An 18,974-nucleotide genomic window follows, 5' to 3' on the forward strand; every position below is an offset into this window, starting at 1 on the left:
ATTAAGTTGCGAAGAATCATCCTAATTATCACCAACATTAATGCAACTTCAATAAAGTTATTTACTTCATACCTGGCATCTTGCCAAGAACCAACATACTGTAACTCTTCAAACGCTGCAAAGAATGCTGTGAGGTTGGTATTACTTATTCTACAGATGAGAATTCTTCAGGTCAGTGGGCAAGCATAAACTATTTAACAATCAATTGTACCAGGTCCAGTGGCTAACTTGAAGTGATGCGAAGTCATCTCAGTGTCCACAGGTTGAAAATGTAGCCTTCATCTTCCTTTACCCTCATCTTCTCTTCTACTGCTTTCTTGGTTATCACCAGCTTTTCTTTCCAGTCTCAATTTAAATATTACTTCTTCAAAGAGGTATCCATTCCCTGAGGACTTGGACTAGTGCTTCCTTTGCTAAGTCAACATACATGGTCCTATTGAGGAACACCATTTACACCTCTAATGACTTATTTACAGCTATTTCCTCAACAGAGCAGTGCTCTTTTTAGGGGAGGGTGGAGATTGCCTGTCAATTATCAATAAGAGTAGTTAAGTTTTTTATTTTGAAATGACTAGATAATTATCAATTTTATTGCCTCCCAAGCCTTGACCCTTTAATTCTTGTGGATTAATGAGAGTAGAACAGAAGTAAACGCAAGAAGTACACAGGCATTTGTGCTAAGTGAGGATCAAGTAATGCCACAGTATACTGCACAAACACAGATTTGTAGTTGCTCCTGTGGAGTACATGCAGAGGGGAGGGCGCCCTTCGTTGTGAAACTGGAATACATTGTGAGTCACTGCCGGCTTCAACAAAGCATCCTCTATTAAGCTCAATTAATGATGTTAAGTTGAATTTTATTAGTGTTGAAATTATTTATTTTTGACATTAAAAAGGTTTTCAGCATTTTAGTTAAGTTTCTACAAGTGTTGGACATTGTGCTAAGTTGATATTTAGTCTTCATGGTAATCCAGGGTCATAGGCATTACTGTCCCCTTTCCATAATGCATACACAGAGGTTTGGGGAAGTGAAGTGACTTGCCTAATGCCACAGTACAACCAGTGGCATGGTAGGTGGTGTCTTGTATGGTACTAGTAACAGGGATTAAACCCAAGCATGCTGAGCTATATCCCCAGTCTTTTTTATTTTTAAGTTGCTTAAGGCCTTGCTGAGTTGCCCAGTCTGGCCTCAAACTTACAATCCTCTTGCCTCAGCCTCCCAAGTCACTGGAATTATAGGCATGCCCCACCATGCCCAGCATTATTTTAGACTTGTGATGTGTTTTTTTTTTTAACTGCATAAGAACTGGAGGCATAATGTGTTCACATTTAGTTTTATGTGTATATGTTTTATGTAACATTAGAATAAATTAATTTAGTTCAACACTAGGTATGTGGGAGAATTTGTTTTTTGCCCATGAAAGGGAGATCTTCGTGTTCCCCAGGTCTGAGAAACAGTGGATAACAGAGTGATGTCCACAGAGGCAGGATCTGTGTTTCTTTTGTTCATTACTATATTTTCACAACTGGTTGCCTGCCCACTACTCGACACAGAGTAGGTTCTCAATAAACACTTGATGAATAAAAAGGAGACTAAACCTATCATCATATTGAGGACTCTTTCTTTTCCCAATCTGTCCTACTGTGAGACTCTATTCTCTGGGGTTCACAATGAATGAACTTTGATCATCTGTTTTTTTCCCTTCTTGCTAACTTAACACTGCGCCTAGTAGATCATCTATTGCTGACAGCACTCTTGGTAATCTCTACTTTGCTGCCAGTCTTTCTGAGTCAGTCTTGTAGACCTCCCAGCAAAAAAATACACATACTGTTTTATAAATGAACCATTTCCAGTCTCCTTTTTCATACCAAACATTTTTAAAGTACTTTGTAATATGATCCAATTTTCCGAAAAATTTCCAGCAACTTTCAGGAGCACACCTTGGCATGAACATGGTTAGAATATTATATCTGATGAAAACAGGATGTAATAACACAGGATATTTCTTTGACACCAAGTCATTTAAACTTCCAAATGAAAGATTAAACAAAATAACCTTAATGTCTTTAAAATGCATCAATATTAAGATACATCCCCAAAATATCTTACCAGGAAACAAAATATTAAGAGAGACATAATAAAAAAACTAGACAAGGTTGTTAAATGGAAAATGTTCTCCCCTTTAGTAGATTGCTAAAGTAATCTGCAGTGAAATATTTAATTGCCTGTGTCTTTATTGGGATGAGAAAGGTAGATAGGGAAAGTCAGTGGACCTGGATTATATTTCAATGTTCCACTTATCTCTAGACATTTTTGAGTCTTTTATTTAATTTCCATAGGTTTGTTGTGACATAATATACAAGTGGAATTTTTTTCAACTGGAAAAGACTTTATTTATTATATATGTTTTATAAATAATTGATTGAAATCATTCAATTAGCTAGCTGGTAACTAGACCTGCAATTTTGTTACTTTGAAAGTAGCCATCTGCATTGCTTTCCAACCACTTCAAATGGATTTAATTATTATAGTCAGCCTGAATGTGACCAGGAGCTAACAGTGTATTAAGGTGCTAATTTCACTGGCTTCATCATTTAGTTGGAATATTGCATGTACAGTTGTATTCTATTTGGCATGTGTTAAAATTGCTCTGGATTATGAAGATATTAAAAGTACAACTGAAGCATCAATGAAACAATGCGGCAGAACACAATATTGCATATAAAGAGCCCCCCCCCCCCCCAAATGCGTTATTTCTTATTCTCTATGAATTAGGTTTGTGACAGATGGGGGATAACATGGGTCATCTGGTAGTAGGAGGCTGCCATTATTACAAACACCCGTTCTGGGGCGTTTCTCCCCTCCTCTCTTCCTCATAGTAGTAGAGAAATCCATTCAAAGGACATGTTTCAAAAGAAAAAATAACAAAAATGATTACAAAAGACACACACAACAGCATGCATCATTGTTTTTCTACATCATTCTTGTACTTCCTGGATCGAAGCTCTAAGGCAACAAAATCACAGGGTCTTCTGAAGAGGGAGAATTCCACATCGTTCTGCCATTTACTATCAGAGATCTTAGGCAAAAGCTTCATATTTCTAAACCTTAGTATTCTTAACTATGATTTGTGATTCAATGAGAAAACATAAAGGAACTTTATAAAAATGTAGAAAAAATTTGAAATTAAAGAATTTTATAAAAGCAGGATTCGCATGTCATAATATTTCCCATAAGAAAGGTGTTGTTCCTGTACCATCAAGAGAGAATATCTTTATTACCAGGGACTGGGAATCAACAATGAAATGGATATGAACAAACATAATATATATTAACTTTCACCTATGGAAGTTTTATTATATCTTTATACTTGCCATTTCCTCACAAATTTATTGTTTCTTTGTCTAAATGGCATATAAGATTTCTACTATAGTCTCTTTTTGGAGTTTTTGTTCTTGTGAAGACCCTGCTGTGCATGTAAATTGTTAAAAGTTGCATGCTTTTCTCCCATTAATCCATCTTTTTTAGTCAGATTTTTGTTGCTATAACCAAAATGCCTTACAAGAACAACTTTGAGGAAGAAGTCCATTTTGGGCTCATGGTTATAGAGGTTTCAGTTCATGGTTGACCTACCCATTGCTCTGGGCCATAAGTTAGGCTGAAGATCATGGCAGAAGATCATGGTGGAAGGGCACAGTGGAGGAGACCTGTTTTACTCATGGCAACCAGGAAGCAGAGACAGAATAAAAGGGGCCTCAGGGGATATGAACCCTTCTAGGGCATGCCCACAGTGACCCACCTCCTCCAGCTAAGTTGCACATGCCTGCAATTACCACCCATTCTGTCCATTTAAACTAGAATGGATTGATTAGGTTATAGCTCTCACAATCCAATCATTTCACCTTGGAACATTACTGTGTTAACACAGGAGCTTCTGGGGGACATTTTGTATTGGAATGATAATACCATCTATATCATTTTAGTTTTTAGACCCAGATGGAGTCACTAAGAGTGGAGTAAAAAATATTTTTTTCACCCCCACACACTATAAACATCTGCTCTAAGCAGTTTTCAGACCTTATTTAAGAATTATGTGGGGAGGGGCTGGGGTTGTAGCTCAGTGGTAGAGCATTTGCCTAGCATGTACAATAAACTGGGTTTAATCCTCAGCACCACATATACATAAGGAAAATAAAGGTACATTGACAACTAAAAAATAATAATAATAAAAAAAAAGGACTATGTGGGGAACTTGCTAAACAGATGCCGAGGTTCTACCCCCAAAGATTATGATTACATAACTATGAGGTGGAGGCCTAGGAATCTACATTTTTGCAGAGCACTTCAAGTGATTCTGATGCAAAAGTTTTGTGTATCACATATTGAGAAATGTGGGTCTGTACTTCACATCTCTGGTTGTACATTTGAGTCACCTAGGAAGCTCTTAACCATCCAATGATACTAAGGTTTTACTCACAGAGATTCTGGTGTGACTGATCCAGGGTAATGCCCCACTATTGCCAGTTAGGCATACTAGCTGGGCCTGGGAACCCCGATCCAGCAGTCCCCAACCTACCAAGCGACAGAGTTCACATGCACATGGTTAATTAAAGCACGGAGTGCTAGGTCCAGCTCCTAGAGATTCTGACTCAAAAGGTCTAGGTTGAGGTCCAGAAATCTATGATTTTAATGAGTCAATGAGCTAATTTCCATCCTTTGGTAAGTTTCATATAAAAGGTCATAGATATCATGGATAAGTTTACCAGACGATTCACTATCACACTATAAAAAAGAACAGTGGTGAGAACTGGGTTAAGGAAAATTTGATAAAAAAGGAAGGCAAAACCAGAGCATTGACTGGAACTATCTGTCATTGTAGTGAGGATAAAAATTTATTTGTGTGTATGCATGAACATGTGGATTCTTTGTCCACTGTTGAACATCAGTATGGCTTTAGAAGTTTTAGATTTTTAAAAGCATATTGTTGTACTTCACATTCACTAATTTGAGTGCAATGTGACTTCTGTGTGCATAGGTTTTTGGGAACCGGCATGTAGTTCTAGAACCTTCTGGAAATACCCAGACATTCCTTATCATGCTATCTTTAGAGTCAACTTAAATATTTAATTTTCAGGAACATTTTATAAGATTGATGCTAAACCCATTTGTTTAAGGAAACTTTGAGTACTTAGCATCCTCAGAGGAATTTTAAAATTTACATTTATCTGATATGGGATTGTTCATGAGGAATTCCCAGAGTATGAGAAGTAACAAAATGGTTAAGTCAGTGTGATTCAGTGGTTAAAATGTTTCAAATGTTCTTTTAGCTCAAGGACTCCATGAATTTGTTCATTTAAATTCACTGTAACAGAGCATGTCCCATTTAAACACTTTCCCTGATTTAATTCTCAGCCTCCACCCCCAGCTGCCTCTTCCCATAACCCCCACACTCTTTTAGCCCTGGGTTTGTTTTTTGATCATCTAGAGGCTATGAATGACACACAATGGCGGCTAGCAAGCACATGCTGTATAAATTCCATCAGGAATGCACCTAATAAACAGAGCTGATGGTTAAGTAAATACAGGGCATTTTAACACATGCGTAATGGTGAGTATTTACTGAGGATTCAGGAAAAAGGGATCCATGAGATGAACGGTTTCACTGGTAGAGGGATTAAACCACAAAAACTGCCCTTGTTCCCAACCATGCTTGACTGAGTCTGTGGAACTTGGACATATGGGTCTTCTTTGCCAATCTCTAATTCTCATTCTCTCCCTACCCCTGCCGGTGAGAAGAAGTGTCATTCAACTTTGCCGAAGGACTTGGACCAAAATGGCTGAGTCTGTGACTCCCTGAAGTCACAGTCTCCGTAGGAAAAGATCATCTCCCAGATGGCCTCCACGGGGGCCCCAAGTACTATTTTCATAAGTTATTTAGACCTAGTTCTATTTATAACAGTTGTGTGGTCTGTGGAGTGTTTGGAAAACATCAGTGGAACCTGCCAGGCACACCATTATTAGAAATGTGAAGAACTGGAAAAATTAGCTTTTTTTAAAATTGGTTGTTTTTTTTTTTTTTTTTTTTTTTTTTTTTTTTTGGTTTTTAAGGATTCTCCATGTGAATATTTTCCAATTTTGGGGTGGAGGAAAAGGAAAAATGTAGAGAATATTTTCCTGCCATTTTTATTAAACACAGTTTTTGGGTCCCACCCTGAAAATTTCCAGGGTGAATGTCCCTCGGTGTGTGTGTGCATGTCATGTTTAAGGAAAGTAATGTTAGCTTAGGCCTGTGATTTCAGGGCAAAAAGCTGTTTTTAGAAAATAGCTGAGTCAGCTTTATATTGATAGGAAATAAGCTTTGCAATTTAGTTACTTTCAACAGGAGAGCTGGCTGCAGCTGTAAACTAATCTATACAGATATGAAAAGTTCAGTGGAGAAAGTGCCAAGGGTAATAGTTTGAGTCTTATTCAAAAATAGGCCAAGAGACACTGCAGGAAAATTTCTGTCCCTTTATTCTTTACTCAAGTTACTTTTTTTATAGGGCACACTGGTTTTCTGTCTTGTTATGAATCTTCCATGGCTATCGATAGATATTAAATATGATCCACAAATTCCTTCCTGGCATATTACTCTACTTTCTAATTTCTTGGTATTTGCTTATTCTTGTGATACATAAATTATTTAAGAACTTGATAGGATAGAGTAGAATCTTGGGAAGTCTCTACTCCAATGCTTTTACTTTACAACAGAGAAAACCAGGTCCAAGAACCTTCAGTGACTTGCCTAATGTCACATAGTTTGTGGTGGCATCAGGACTTGCTCTTGTGTCACCGAAGTGATGCCCTCTTCCCACCTAGTCACCACCACTCTGCCTCCTCTGGCCCTCTGCTGACTCTTCTCCCCCAGGGAGGCAAACACTAGGGAGAATGCACAGTGACTGGGAGGAGGGAAGAAGATAAACCAGGCGAGTGCTATTTCCCCCACCATAACAGGGATACCTTTTCTCATTAGCCTTCCAGCAAGGACAGAGGGTTGCTTTTAGTAAAAGGAGTTATTTATGGAATTCTAACATCTTTGCTGGCTAGGTGGGGGAGTTCAAGAATTGAATCTCTTTCATTCCCCCTTCCCCTGTGAATTCTAAAAATGGATTCTGTGCATATGTTATTTTCATAGGACTCTATTGTGGGTATGGAGCTTACAGAAGGTGGGAAATGGAGGCCACTGGAGCAATGGTATTAAGAGAAATTCAGTCCTTACACATAGGTACATAGTTCTCTCCATGGAATTTCTACTGGATTGGAAAGTCCTTGGGAAGAGGGAATTTACTCACTGCTGTATTCCCTGTTCTTGGAACACTGCTCAGGTACACAGTAGCTATTAGTAAATATTTGTCTGGTGAATAAATGAGTGAAAGAAATGGCCCAGCACGTGTTTAAACATGCTGAAACAAAGTAAAGGCACATTCAGAACGTGTACTTGTACCCTATCATCTGACTTTCCTCCTCCCCTCCAGCTCAGATAATAAGATTGTATGATGACAGTGATGATTGACAGCATGCATGCTTTGGTCACTGAGAAGCCATCAGCTCCTCTGCAGTCCTGCTTCTCAGCTTACATTTTAATTAAAAATTATAATTCCTCTAAATTGGAATTGCCATGAGAGTTGATGAGGCCCTGCCTTTCATCAGGATGGTCTTATGTTCTACCCTCCACTGCTCAAATCATGATCCCTGGTTTTCTCCCTTTTGGATCATTTGTTTCGTTGCTTCTGTAAGAAACTTATTTTCACTTCTGTGTACAAGAGAATAATGGAGAAGTGACTAGATTTCCATTTCAGTTTTGGTTAAGAAACTAGTTAATGCTCCTGGAAGTGATGTTAAAAGTCTAAAGGGCAGATAGCTCAAGGAGAAATTTACAAAACTGCCACAAGAAAACTCATCTACATCTGCTGACTTATAACAAAATTCTAGTAAAATAGGAAAGGAACTTGACATTTTTACTCTTATTTCGGCATTTGGGATATTAATTGTGTACATTTAGAGTGATGCAAGATAATTTCCTACTCTGAGTTGGAAATAATTTTAAACTTTCAAGAACATAGATATTCTAGGAGTTGCCAGAAACCAAGAAAGGGAGTAAAGACATTTGATTAGTGAGTAAGTGAGATCAATACTGTAGTTGATTTTCTTTCTTTTTACTCAGGACCTTGGGTATGGACTCTACCACTGAATGACATCCCCATTCCATTGGGGTTAACTTTCATTGTATCATTCCTTCTATTTTTGACCAGGTTTCTTGAAAATTCAGTATTTGTATCCTTGAGTATGGAATAGCACAAATCTTTCAACCTCTCTTAGGGAATAGTCGGAAAAGTCATCAGAAATGCCCTCTTTTCTAGATTTAAAATAGAAATATAATGTGAGCCAAATATGCATTTTAACATTTTCTAATTCCCACATTAAAAATAAAAATAAACAGATGAACTGGATTTTAATAATATATTTTATTTTTAATATCAAAAATATCACTTCAACATATTCTCAACCTAAGAGTTGTCAATAAAGTATTTTTCATACAAAAACTTTGAAGTATAGTATGCATTTTTATAACATGTAGCATGTCTTATTTTGGAATAGCCACATTTCAAGTGCTCAATAGCACACATTGCAGATGGCTACCAAATTGGACAGTGTAGCAGTAGGTAATCAAGGTTTAGTATGGTTGATGGCAAATACATGGTCTATTGATGTTTATACCGAGTTATTACATATGAATACATAAATATATATGAATTGCATAGTAACTCTGAGAGTAGTTTCAGGGTGAAGAAATCTAGTTGAAAGATATCAAGTAAATTACCCAAATCCTGGCAGCGACACTTTTCCTTCAGTTAAATTGTGTTCCAGTAACCATGACTAGGAGATCCACATCATTTTAGGGTCTCTTTGATGGAAAAGGAGCTCTGGAAAGCAGATGGTCTTACTGACAGGTAAACATAGTGCCTTTACTTATGGCCAGTTGTTGGATACTGCAACAAAAAGAATGGTTTGTAATTCATTACAAAAAACAGTCCAGTTCATAAAGGTAGAATGTCCATCTCCAACTAAAAATATTAAAAAAAAAAGGTGGAATGTAAGGGAAGGAGACACTTTGCAAGTATTTGGGATAAATAAGTCTGTGAACAAAGAGCAATGAACATAATTTCACTGATTCATGAAACATTGGTCACATGATGACAGACATTGTGTTGGGTGCGAAAAGTTTTTCAGAATTTACTGATGCTGACCTGTAAATAAAAAGGGATGCTTCTTCCATTCAGTAAGTTTCATGACTGAGTTATGCATGAGATTCTATGGGAACACAGGGGAGAAAGCCCTTATCTTTGATTAAAAAAAGGGGGGGGAGGTGATATTAGAAAGGAATCTTGAAGGAGATCCACTTCACCAACCAGACAAGGAGAGGAGGTTATTTCCAACAGAGAGAACAGCAAATAATAATTAGGCTGACACTTACATAGAGCTTACATGTGCCTGGCTTTGTTACAAGCTTTTAAAAAATATAACCTAATTTGATTCTCAAAACAACCCTATTATGCATTTAATTCTAAGTGCAGTGGGAAGCAACTGGACAATGTTTTTTTCATTTTTTTGTGGTGCTGGGGTAGAATCCAAGGCTTCACACATCTTAGGCAAACTTGACCACAGAGCTACATCCTCAGCCCCTGGGCAATTCTGAATACCACCTCCTTTACATTTTAAAGAAAGATCCTTCTGATTGCTGTGTAGAGAGTAATCGAAAGTGGGAAAGAATGGAAATAAAGAGGCATGTTAGTGTGCAGTTTCATTGTTCTAAAAGAGAGATGATGAGGTTTGGACAGGGAACTTCCAGAAGAATGTCTAGATTTTTTTGTTGTTTTTGTTTTCTTGTTTTGAGTACAGAAATCTAAAGTTAACAGGGCTACATTGTATAATGTTATAAAAAGGGAAGGAAAATTGGTGGATAAAATTCAGAGTTGACCAAACAAGGTATGTTAATAAACAGGGCGAAGAACCACTTAACTCTTCTTCTAACACCTAAGTCCTAGGAAAGGAACCAAGAAAGAATATGCTGTTCTTCAACATTTCCCAAAGCTGATATGAGGAAAGAAATTTAAAACAAAATAAAGACACTTATATTGTATCTTAAATAACTACAACAAATCTGCCGCAGACATAAAGTGTGTATTTTGGGTCACTGAAGAATTGCATCTCCCAGTCATTCCTTATTTCTGTCACCATCTCTTTACTGAGATGGTTTTTGCTAAGAGGTGCTATCACTTTGGATGCTCTCTGTTAATAGAATTAGAGGTCTGATTTAAATGGATTTAAGCGGATTAATGAAATCGAATGTCCAGAGGCAGCTCTGGCTTTAGGGAAGGTGGGGTTCAAAGGTGTACCAAGGTGACCTGACTTCTTTTTGGCTGTCTTGAGATGACTGTCATCGGTTTCTAAGGTCATTTGCTTCCTTCTTCACATCTGGAGCATCTGTATCCCAGAATCCTCAAAAAAAGTTCTAAGGTTCACCCAGACCATCTTGAGTTTCCGTGCCCATCTTTGAATGAACCCATTGCTCATGACAGGGAGATTGGGTCTTCTGGAACTGAAGTGGCAGTCAATCCTACACCTTGGTATGGCTGAGTATGGATGAAACGGGGATTGATTTCCTAGAGAACAATTGGAATTCTCTTCCCAAGTGCAGAAGTGTAAAAAGTGGGCAACAGAGAGCAAGCCTTCAGGAAGACCAAATCCAAATGCCATCTTGTACTCATTCCACTTTGTCTCTCTGCATCATCTTTAAATAGCCCTTTTCCTTCATTAATGATATCACATCCCACTCTGGGTACCTCCACACCTGTTCATTCTTCAGAAGATCATCTCCCTTTGGCTCTTAAATGCTGGGGTCCTCAAGGCTTTTGTTTGTAGCTTTGTTTTTTTCCCTTCCTTTCTCCTGGAGTATGTCAATTCTCAGTGAGGGAAAGATTCTTGTTCTAGGTTTTACGAACTCTTGAAGATTCCAAGTAGGGTGTCAGGGACAGAGGGTTGATGAACCTTCTGAAAATTGTATGCATGTATTGTGCTTATATGTATATAGGGAAAATCAATAGCTTTTATTGATTTTTCTAATTAGATCAAGACCAAAAGCTTAAAAACTAGTATTACTTATGCTATTGTCACCCCAAAGTCCTTCAGACCTCTGTCTCTCCTACTATCTTTATTATCTTCTGTGTTTCCAATGGGCAGCTTAGTTCAGATTAATGAACTTTTTTTTTTTTTTTGAGGTTAGGGGACAGTCATTCACTGTTTTAGGTTATTCAGGGCTAGGAAATAGTCACTGATTTCCAGTGGTTTACAGTTTAGTGAATTGTATTGATTCACTTTGAACTCAATATTTACTTTCCTAAACTTATCTTGTACTCACCTTTGTATTTAAGGACTACAATTGAGCTTTCTGCCCAGATGGGAAAACAGGGAAGTCATCCAAGCACATGATTTTTAGTGGGAGAAAGGGAAGAGCAGTCTTTTTCAGTTACTGTGTAAACTGAATATATTTAAATTGAATTGCAATTTTATATGTGTAAACAAGTCATATCATTTTCTTAAACAAATGTTGGTAATAAAGTTCAGTAAAATATTTCCAGGTTAGTAGGGATAAGCTAAGGGAAGTGACTTTTAATGTATGCTGGAATGGGGTATATTCCACTGGAAGGTACACAAGAATTTTGTTGCAGGGGTGGGGGAAGTGTAAATTTTTTTAAGTTGTTTCTCTCTTTCTTTTCTTTTTTTCTTTTTTCTTTTTCTTTCTTGGTACTTGGTCATTTCCATTGGTGCCACTAGAGTACCAGGCTTTTTGTAGCATCTTTTGCCTGGTTTATTATATTATTTGCAGAAAGTCCCCTGACCTCTTTTGACATTCAAACTCACTCTTTTCCTCTAGCCTACTCAAGGAAACCAGAAAGATCTTTTTAAACCAGAAATCTGTTTCTCTTTTGTCTTTTGTTTTGAATGTGGGTCACTATAGCATTGACTATATAGTGGTTTCCTATTGTCTATATAAAACATATTGACATTCTTTAGTACATTAGATTGCTTTTATTTTTGGTGATGGGAATTGAACCCAAGGCTTTGAACATGAGCTCTACCACTGAGCTATACCCCAGCCTTCTTTTGATTGTTTTAAAGTCCTTTTATAATCTACTTTTTCCAGCCTCATCCTCTCTTCTCTCTTCTTCCCCATTTAAAGCATATGCCTGAACTTTTGACATGCTATCTTCAAAGGCATCCATGCCCTCCAAATTTATCTCAATTCTCTTGTCCACTACCCAGGATAGACTTCTCAAATTTTTCACATTATCAGTGTGAGAAACCAAATACCCACAACACGGTCCTTACCAATGTTGATTTGGTAGCAATATACTCATCTACAGAGAGAATGTTATTATAAATTTTCTTTTCAAAGAGGTCCTTCCAGGATACTCATCTTTTAGCTGTACAGATGTATTCTTGCTTTTTTCTGATCTTCATTAATAAACACAGGACAAAGTGTTTTCCTTGCTTTCCCCTTTACTTAGAAACAAATTTCTGCATCCCGAAATTTAAAATAGAACTACAAGATATTATCATTTACCTGACATTGGACATTTTTTTTCCTTATTATCAGTCTTAAACTCTGAATTACTGAGGTCTCATATCTGTTGATCTAATACTTTGTTAGGGACAGCCATAGATTACAGTTGAGAGATAAGATGTAGATTAAAAGAACCATTAACTTACAATGGCATTAGGAGAAAGACCATGTGTTGAATTCAATTTGGATGTAGTTCAGAAGCAAGTGAAGTGGGAGGTAAAAGGCTGTAAATAGTTTTTAGTGCCCTGGAACTCTACTTTTTCCCTTGGAGCAGCAACAAAGGAATCTCATCACTAAAGATTAGGCAATTTGTTAGTCACTCTCCTTTCCTTCATGAACCGTTAAGTTTCTGCTGCTTTATTCAGAGAGACTGTATGTCTATTAAGAGGGCATTCGACCTTCCTCACTGTGCTGGGTGCCTGCATTTCCAGCTCCATCTTGCTTCTCTCCCACCAGAGACTCAGGGGACAAGGCAAGAAGCCGGGAACTTCTGCAAAGATGAAACAGAATTTAGAAATTTATTGTTTGGCTTAATGAGCAGAAGACAAGATTGAAGACAGAGGTAAGTAAAGACCCACCCACAGCAGTGACTGTCCCAAATTTTTGAAAAGTATCTCGGAGATATTAATTGTCCTTTCAAGAATCAAGATCCAGAAGAAATGAGTGATTGACTTCTTAGGTTAGTTGTTAGAATTGAATATGCAGATAATGCTGAAAAAAATGCAAGGACCTGATAATGCAATTGCTAGGAATGCAGTTGAAAATACAGTCATTGATTCATTTGAATGTAAATAATCCCGACTTTAAGGTTTGCCTAATTAGCTGTGGTTAACCTTCAGATTCAACATCAAAATGATTATCTCGTAATACTTAAGGCTGCTTGTATTTTCATTCAGGAATTCTGACATAGGATGCAGTTGATAAAGCAAATCAAACAAAAGGGCTTGAACTGGGCTGCAGCGCAGTGGTAGAGCACGGGCCAGGCTCTGTGTTACATCCCCATTCCCACAAAAAGAGTGCGCTTGCCTGTTGCTTTGGACAGACATATTCTTGGTTTGGACACAGGAGTTGCATCTTGCAATGAAGCTGCTGAAATGCTGGAACTACTATCTGCAGAAGAGCTCAGAGGGTTCCAGACAAGCTAAGGAAGGCAGAGTAGCGGCTTAGGCCCTTACTGCTGATCCAAAGGCAGGCTGCACACTACACATAGGAAACCTGGAAGATGAACACCTGAGGATTTCAGCTTCTCGCATACTTAATATAATTGGGAACTGTGAACACTTCTGGTAGGTGCTTGGAAGTCGAATGTCACATTTTCAAGGGAGAAATCCCAGAAAATTGATTGTGTTCTAGAGATTTCTCACCGTTTAGTTTTTAAAAATGAAGTTTGGCCAAAAGTTGGATGTTGTGGAGCATGCCTGTAGTCTCAGCTACTCGGGAGGGTGAGTGAGGCAGGGAGACCAACCTGGACAACTTACCAAGACCCTGTCTCTAAAACAAACAAATAAATAAATAAATAGAACTGGGGATGTGATCCAGTGGATAAGTACCTCTAGGTTCAATCCCTTGTACCAACCAACCAACAAACAACAACAACAAAAAAAAAAAAAAGAAAAAAAAAAACCAAAAAGCAAACAAACAAGCAAACAAACAAAATGAGATTCATAACACTTGTCTCAAGCTGTGTTGAGAGATTTAAATAGACGATAAGTGTAAAGTCCTTAGAACTGTGTTAGTTAGCTTTCCCTTATTGTAACATACACCTGAGATAAATCAACTTAATAAGAGAAAAGGTTTATTCTAGCTCACAGTTGTGGAGATTTCAGTCCCTGACTGGGTGGATACTTTGCTTTTGGCCTATTGCAAGGTAACATCATGGCAGAGAGTTTGTAGCAGAGGTCTGTTCACATCATGACTGGGTGCAAAAAAGGAAAATGAGACCAGCAGCCCAGAGTTCCCTTAGAGGACATTCCCCTGTGACCTGAAACCTCCCATTCAGTCCCACCTTCTAAAGGTTTCACCACCTTCTAATAGTGCTACAGCTGAGGACCAAGCCTTTAACACAAGAGCCTTCGGGGAACATTCCAGATCTGAGATGTTTCTCAGAGAAGTGCTCTACTTGTTCAGATAATATTATTTGAATACTATGTCTTGTAAGGGGAGTTGTTAATTATATCAATTTCCCCAGAGTTGTGAAGGAGATAATAATACTAAACCCTTGGGGAGCTTCCTTTGTGCCACATATTTTCTAAGCACTTATATATATATTTACCCCCATTTCAGAAATGGGAAAACTGAGGTACCCAGAGGCTTGTATCCACCTCTTCCAGGGGATACAATTTCAAACCTAGCTGTGAGGTCCCTCCTCCTAACCACCTCAGTGAGGGAAATACAGGAAGTGCAGTTTCATAAGAAGTACTAACATTTTGAGTTGGTCCCATTGCTTTTATTATATTTGACTCCTGCTTTTAAACATACTGAACTTCAGGTAGCTGGACTTGAGCAAAGAAGGCTATCTTGGACATAGGTGCATGTTAGAAATGCTGATGAGCTGCATGCAACTCAGAGTCTCTGCAATCTGCAGATAGAAGGCTGTTCCCTCCCCCCTGTAAACACTATGTCCAGAGATGGTGGTTAGTTTAGCTGTGTCAAGGAGTTGAGGGGCTGAGGGGTGGGAGGATGCAGGTCTACACTGGGCATCGTGGCAGAGGTGGGTGGATGAGCCTGGAGTAAGTCCCTGGGTCAGTGGAACCATGCCATCATTTGTTATGGAGCGGTGTTGGCAGTGAACTGAGAGGAACCCAAGAGGGACATAGATTTGGCATGAGAAAATGTTCTGGAATCTGTACAAAACAATAGGCAGTCATAAAACTTTAGAAAAATTTTTTTGAGCCAGAGTACTACAGTGAGACTCAAAGAAAAGTTACTGTTCCCTACTACCTACAAAGAAAAAAATATAGAAAAAAAGTGTATAGGGGGGCATATGGGCACAAAGATTCTCATTTTAAGCAGTATTCAACAAAATAGTTAAAGAACTGGAAACTGCCTAAATGTTTAACAGTAGTGAAATGGTAAGTAAAATAAGTAAGAACCACCTGATTTAATATTCTATAGCCATTAAAGTGATAATTATAAAGACTCTGGAACAAGAGGGAATCATACTTAAAATATTTTAAGTGAAAGAATCTTGAGTATAAATTTGCATCTCCATAATGGCTATAACTATTTAAAATTATGTTGGTAGACAGGAATAGGTAGGGACACAAAACTATATGAAATGTGAATTTGGTTGAGGTTCTGAATAATTTTTTTCTTACTTTGATCTGTGTTTTATTAGCATAATATAGGGAAGGGTTAGGTAGAACTCCAAGCAGAGTATAGATAGTATGGAAGCCCAGGATTGAAAGAAAGTTGCATGTCAGGTTGTACAAACTCAGCAAGTTCCAAGCTAATCTCTGCTTTCCCTCAGCCCCTTCCTTCCCTCTTGTTAGGGAAAGGCATGATCCTTCCTCTAATCCCTTGGGGTGCAAACCTGGGTATCACTCTAGATGCTTCAATTGAACATCCACATCCAAACAGACACCTAATGGGATCCTAACTCTGAAACTGCCTGGAAGTCCTTCTTCTTGTATCCTTTCTCCTTGATGCTGCCTTGATATTCCTCTCCTTTCACCCAGTATCCCTAGTGTTACCAGATGAGATTTTTCAAATAGAAATCAGGTTGTGTCACTTTCCTTCTTGTAGTTCCTCAGTGACTTTCCCTTAGGCTAGGCTTTGTGTTAAGCGCTCGGTCTCCTGGAAGGCAGTTGTCATCTTCTGACACATCTTTATACATTCCTCACAATGGATTAATAATTTGATCATGGAATTCCAAGTTGGAATCCTTGCTTTGCCTCAATACTTTGAAGGCATTTTCCAAAGTCTTCTTACTGAGTGACAGCTGAGAAATGTGAGGTCCTTTTGATTTCTGAGTCTTTGTAGATGACCTGATTCTCCCCTCCCCCTGGTCCTTCTCTTTTTCTGGAAGGTTTTAAGGTCTTTATCCCTGGTTATTCAATAACAATGGTATATCCTGTTGTGGGTTTTTCCCCCCATACATTTTTCTAGAGATATAGTGTGGGCTCTTTTAATCAAGAAACTCATTCCTTTTAGATATGGGGAATTTTCTCATGATATTTTTGATAGTTTCTTTCCCTCCATTTTCTCTATTCATTCTTTCTTGAACTCCCAGTCTTTGAAGGTTAGACCCTCTGAATTGCTACTTCAATTTTTTTTCATCTTCCTATTTCCCTGAAGTTCATTATTTACTTTAGTTACTAGATTTTTTGATGCATCTTTTAAAATTCATTAACTTGAAAACATTTTTAAGTATTTTTAATTTCAAAGAACCAATTCCCATTTTGTTAATGCTCTATTTAATAAATTCATCTGTTTTTAATTTATAGATAGAATAGCTCAGAATATTAAGCACTGTTTAATTTCTGCTTGCTTATTTTAATTTTACCTCGTTCCCACCATTATCTCTGTTTCCTCCAGACAACATTCTGTTTGTGTTTTTATTTCTCTGTTTTTTTTTTTTTTTTTGTTAGAGTTTTTCCACAAATATCTGTACAGTCTTGTGTGTCTTAGAATTGAGACACTATAAAAAGTCGATTAGAGGTGCTGAATTTATGTGTTTGTGGGCATGCATGTCAGAGAGGTGCTAGGTGTTGGTTGCATGAGGAGTTTCACTGTAGGATAACTGGACCCATCCATAAATTAGTGTCCTTAGGATCTTTTTCTTGGGTTGATTGTTTTCCCCCTTGTATACCTGGGATTATAAGGAAATATGCTGTTAGCATAAGCCGTGTCTCCTGCACACTTTGAAGTTTCCAGAGGAAAAAGTTTAGAGACTCTCATCCATTCCCAGTGTGGAATGCCCTTCATTCAGTGTGGATCCTCATCCTCATGCTCAGCATGCTGATTCCTGAGTGTCCATACCTCCTGTTGTTGCTTTTCTGGATTGTGGCTACTCTTGGCTATTCTCCTCCATAAGCACTTCTATTTTTACTTTTCACTGATTTGCAAAGTCTGCTAACACATGTCTAACCTTTCCCATTTTTCTAAATTTTGCTGAGAAGTCTTTATCAATTATTGTCTCTATCCTTCTTCCCCCCGTTTTTTGTTCTTTTAAATTTTCGTTTTTGTATTTTTCTGTGAAAAATGTTTCTACAATCATTCTGGCTAGGTTTGGGTGGTGGTGGTGGCATGTTCAATTGCCACGTTCCACAAACCCTTTCTTGAGCTCGGTGCTAGGCCATCGTCAAGTCTGGCGTAGGCCTGTTGATGCAGTCATGATTTATGTAGTAAGAGTCCAGCAGAATTTCTCATAAGGTAAATTTTTGGTTCCATCTATGATGACAACTGTCCCTTCCACTATCTAACAGTCTGAATGTCTGAGAACCTGGAGTCTTAGATTCTCATATCCTGAAGTTTCTTCCCACCAAACAGAGTGAATGTTAGGGACACTTTCTGAGGAATTGGCAAGGCATGGGAAGCAGGCTGTATCACTTGTGCCTTTGATTTTTTAAATAACATTGCCCTACTAGCTTGAAGTTTTGAAAGTTAACCAAAGGGAAAGCAACCTAAATTCATTCTGCATTGTCCTTCAGGCTTTTGACTCTGACCTGACTTAATCTCCAATTTCTAGGAAGGAGACTCAGCTGTTATATATTTTTTATCCCTTTTCTGACTCAGTATGCTGTATTCTACAACTTCTAAGATCTATCAGATATGTTAGTTTTCATTTCTTTTATCTGTCCACTAGAGTATAATCTTCTTGAAGGCAGGACTGAATCATATTCAGTCTTGTATTCCTGGTGGCATAACTGGCATACGATAGATGCTCAATATTTATTTGTTGAGTGAAAGAATACTGGTGTTGGTGGCGTACACCTGAGGTAAAATGCATAAAATCAGCTGTGGTGTTTTGGTCATCTGCAATGACTTACTGAAAAATTGATATTGATGGTAATTATTAAGAAAACAAGTAATGGTAAATGATTAAACAGCTTTCTTTGATTCCTTTTTCTCATTAAGAATTGAAGTCTGTGCAAGTTTTATTTTATTCTGGTTGGTCTTACAGTTAGTTCTCCATCTGCTTTTCTGAGATTGGAAGCTATTTGAGGTAGAGGTTGTATCTTGTCTCTGCCTTCCCATACCACAAAATGCAACAGACTTGATAACTCAATCCATATTTACAGAATTAAACCATGAATTTGACACATACATACAGAGAGGGAATATGTGCTGGTGAGGATGTGAGAATTA

General features: G+C 37.9%; 1 pseudogene; it reads left to right on the plus strand.

Annotated features, from left to right (window-relative positions):
- The window catches only part of LOC124982953 (RNA transcription, translation and transport factor protein-like), a 178,032-nt pseudogene extending 164,222 nt beyond the window's left edge, over positions 1–13,810 (plus strand).
- The last annotated feature ends 5,164 nt before the right edge of the window (positions 13,811–18,974 follow it).

Source organism: Sciurus carolinensis, chromosome 4 (genome assembly GCF_902686445.1).
Source record: "Sciurus carolinensis chromosome 4, mSciCar1.2, whole genome shotgun sequence".
In the NCBI taxonomy this organism is placed as follows: domain Eukaryota; kingdom Metazoa; phylum Chordata; class Mammalia; order Rodentia; family Sciuridae; genus Sciurus; species Sciurus carolinensis.